This window comes from Vigna radiata, chromosome 7 (assembly GCF_000741045.1).
Source record: "Vigna radiata var. radiata cultivar VC1973A chromosome 7, Vradiata_ver6, whole genome shotgun sequence".
Taxonomy (NCBI): Eukaryota; Viridiplantae; Streptophyta; class Magnoliopsida; order Fabales; family Fabaceae; genus Vigna; species Vigna radiata.
The window spans coordinates 34274990-34278907 of record NC_028357.1 but is presented as its reverse complement, the minus strand read 5'-3'; the positions used below and the strand labels follow the sequence as shown (position 1 = coordinate 34278907).

The window sequence follows — 3918 nt, the reverse complement described above, 5'->3', positions numbered from 1 at the left end:
TATCTATCATGATCTGCTGCCGTTGAAATGTGGTTCCTTGGCCAAGGGCTTTATGACCACCTTGAGCAAGATGGAAGTCATGTGCCTACTGAAAAAGTTGATAAGTGGAAACAAGTAGATTTCCACTTGTGTGCCCTATTATGGCAATCGGTGGAACCCAACCTTCTTATATCTCTGAGGGCTTTCAAAACTTGTCACTCCTTTTGGAAGAAAGCTTAAAGCATTTATGTCAACGATATTCAACGTCTCTATGACACTGCGAACAAGCTTGCATCTCTTAAAATGACAAACCATGATATGGTGTCCTTTATGGCTGAAGCCCAATCTGCCGTCGAAGAACTGAGGATGTTTTTGGAAGCGGACCCATTAAAGGATATCCAAAAGAAATTGGACAAATATTACATGGTATTGATCCTTCGTGCCCTACATCCCGATTTTGATCATCTCAGAGATCAACTTCTAACTAGTCATGAGGTCCCCTCCATGGAAACATTGACCACTCGTCTTCTACGTGTCCCAGTACCTCAAACTCAAGAAGCGCATGAACTAGTGTAACCATCTGTCATGGTTGCCACACGAGGAAGAGGAGGACGTGGCACTAGAGGAGGAGGACGTGGCACTAGAGGAGGAGGACGAGGAGGTCGGGGACGTCCGCAATGCACATACTGTGAAAAGATGGGTCACACTCAAGAAAATTGTTATTATTTACATGGTTTTCCTTCCAAGACCGCCAATATTTTGAAGACTGGAACTTCCACTCCAAAGATTGAAACTTTCACTTCTAAGTTCACCNAGGATGAATATCAAGAGTATTTAAGGTTAAAGTCCAACAGCTTGGCAGAATCATCTCAATCTCCCAGTACATCAACAACCTGCATTTCTCAATCCATGGAAGGTCCAAATTCATGGGTAATTGACTCAGGTGCTTCTGATCATATTTCTAGTAATACCTCTTTGTTCTCATCTATTTCTTTTCGAGAGAAACCTCATTTCATAACCTTTGCAGATGAATCTAAAACTTTCTCCAAAGGAGTCGGTCATGTTTCCTTGTCTCCCTCCCTCAATCTCAACTATGTCCTTTTTGTCCCTAATTGTCCTTTTAATTTAATTTTCATAAGCAAGTTGACCAAAATGTTAAATTGTTCAATAACCTTTGATCATAAATCTTTTGTTATACAGGAGCGTGGTTCGAGGAGACGGATTGGAGAAGGATATGAAGCTGATGGATTATACCATTATGGATCTCGTCCAAGGGTGTCCTGCTACTCCTAATCCTAAAGTGCTACATGATCGACTTGGCCATCCTCATTTGTCCAAATTAAAAAAGATGTGTCCTGAACTTAGTGGTCTCCAAACCTTAGAATGTGAATCATGTCAATTAGGAAAACATGTTAGATCTTCCTTTCCTAAAAGGTCTCAATCAATATGTAATTCTAGTTTTTCCATTATCCATTCTGATATATGGGGACCTAGTCGTATCTCCTCCTTTGTTTTAGATATTTTGTTACCTTTATTGATGAATATTCAAGATGTACTTGGGTTTATCTTATGAAAAATCGTTCTGAATTGTTAGTTATCTTTACATCTTTTTTGAATGAAATCAAGAATCAATTTGGTCAAGTAATTAAAATATTAAGATAATGCAAAAGAGTATTTCTCATCCATTTTTTCTGCCATCTTGAGTTCCCATGGTATCTTACATCAGTCTACTTGTCCTCATACACCACAGCAAAATGGTATAGCAGAACGAAAAAATAGACACTTGGTTGAAACTGCTCGTACCCTTTTGCTTGGTGNCCATATTCCTGTCTATCACTGGGGAGATGCCATCTTAACTACATGTTATCTTATTAATAGGATGCCCTCCTCCTCTCTTGATAATAAAGTCCCTTTCTCCATTTTGTTTTCTAATGATCCTCTCTTTCATACATCTCTCCGAGTGTTTGGTTGTGTATGTTTTGTTCATGACATGTCTCCAGGTCTAGAGTTCTCTGCTCGCGCTCTCAAATGTGTTTTCTTAGGCTATTCCCGACTTCAAAAAGGATATCGGTGTTACTCTCCTGAAACTAAGAAGTATTACATGTCTGCTAATGTCACTTTCTTTGAACAAACTCCTTACTTCTCTCCATCTGTTCAAGATGTTTCTATCCTCCAACAAGTCCTTCCTATTCCGATGGCTGAGTCAAATAAATCCATTGTCTCTGTCATTCCAAGTGTTGATCACCATCCTCCTGCACCCGGTTCTCCACATACTGAGATCATCTCACACAGGGCCCCCATGGATAGTCCACCTCCCCAAGACAATGGTGAATCTCCTGCTTCAGATTCTTCTCCCTCGTCACCTCCTCCCACGCCTCCTGGTGCCAATGATTCAGCATGGCCAATTGCCCTCAGAAAAGGTACTCGTTCCACTCAAAACCCCCATCCCATTTATAACTTTCTTAGCTATCATCGATTGTCGCCCTCCTATTTTTCTCTTTTATCCTCAGTGTCTTCTGTTGTTATACCCAAGAATGTCAAAGAAGCACTTGATCATCCTGGATGGCGACAAGCTATGATTGTGGAAATGCAAGCTCTTGACCACAGTAATACTTGGGAGCTGGTGTCCCTTTCCCCGGGCAAAAAGGCAGTTGGTTGCCGATGGGTGTATGCAGTTAAAGTCGGTCTTGATGGTGAAATTGATCGGCTCAAAGCTCGGCTTGTTGCAAAAGGTTACACTCAGGTTTATGATCTTGATTATTGTGACACTTTCTCTCCTGTCGCCAAAATGACTACTATTCGCCTCTTCTTTGCCATGGCAGTCATTCGTCACTGGCCACTTCATCAATTGGATATCAAGAATGCCTTCCTACATGGTGATCTTGAGGAAGAAGTTTATATGGAGCAACCTCTTGTGTTTGTTGCTTAGGGGGAGTCTGGTATGGTATGCAAATTGCATCGATCTCTATATGGCCTCAAGCAATCACCACGTGCTTGGTTTGGAAAGTTTAGCTCCATTGTTCAAAAATTTGGGCTAAAACGCAGTGAAGCAGACCATTCGGTTTTTTACTGTCATTCTTCTCTTGGGAAATGTGTTTACTTAATAATATATGTTGATGATATTATCATTACAGGAAATGATGTTGTTGGAATATCTCAACTGAAAGAGTACTTGTGTAGACATTTTCAAACCAATGATCTTGGAAGTCTCAAATACTTCTTAGGCATTGAAGTAGCGCAATCAAAAGATGGATTTGTGATCTCCCAAAGGAAGTATGCTCTTGATATATTACAAGAAATAGGCATGATTGATTGCAGACCGGTAGACAGTCCCATGGACCCAAACCAGAAATTAAAGATAGAAGAAGGTGAATTATTCTCTGATCCAGAGAGGTATAGGAGACTGGTTGGAAAACTGATTTATCTCACTATTACAAGGCCAGATCTATCCTTTGCAGTTGGAGTGGTTAGTCAGTTCATGCAGGACCCATGTGTTGACCACTGGAATGCTTTCATTCGCATTCTAAGGTATGTCAAAAAGGCTCCCGGGCAAGGACTCTTATATGAAGATAAATGAAGCATTCAAGTCGCTGGGTATTGTAATGCAGATTGGGCAGGCTCGCCTATTGATAGACGGTCTACTACAGGATATTGTGTTTTTCTGGGAGGAAACATTATTTCATGGAAAAGTAAGAAACAAAATGTAGTAGCTCGATCAACAGCGGAAGCTGAGTATAGGGTAATGGCGTCACTAACATGTGAACTTATATGAGTGAAACAATTCCTTCAAGAGCTTAAATTCTGTGACATCCATACTATGAAGATGTATTGCGACAATCAAGCTGCGCTCCACATTGCATCAAATCCAGTGTTTCACGAGAGGACTAAACATATAGAAATTGATTGTCATTTTGTTTGTGAAAAGTTGTTGACTAAAGA

At 40.5% G+C, this 3918-nt stretch overlaps 1 protein-coding gene across 3 annotated transcripts in view; it reads left to right on the top strand.

Annotated features, from left to right (window-relative positions):
* The window catches only part of LOC106768342 (co-chaperone protein HscB homolog), a 17974-nt gene that overhangs the window by 5864 nt on the left and 8192 nt on the right, over positions 1–3918 (top strand). Inside the window, exon 7 of one of the 3 annotated variants that reach the window (XM_014653435.2) lies at positions 1180–1488. The exons of the other annotated variants lie outside the window; for them this stretch is intronic. The gene's annotated coding sequence lies outside the window, so the exon portion shown is untranslated. Of the gene's footprint in view, positions 1–1179; positions 1489–3918 lie in introns of those variants that run through there. 3 annotated transcript variants of the gene reach the window in all.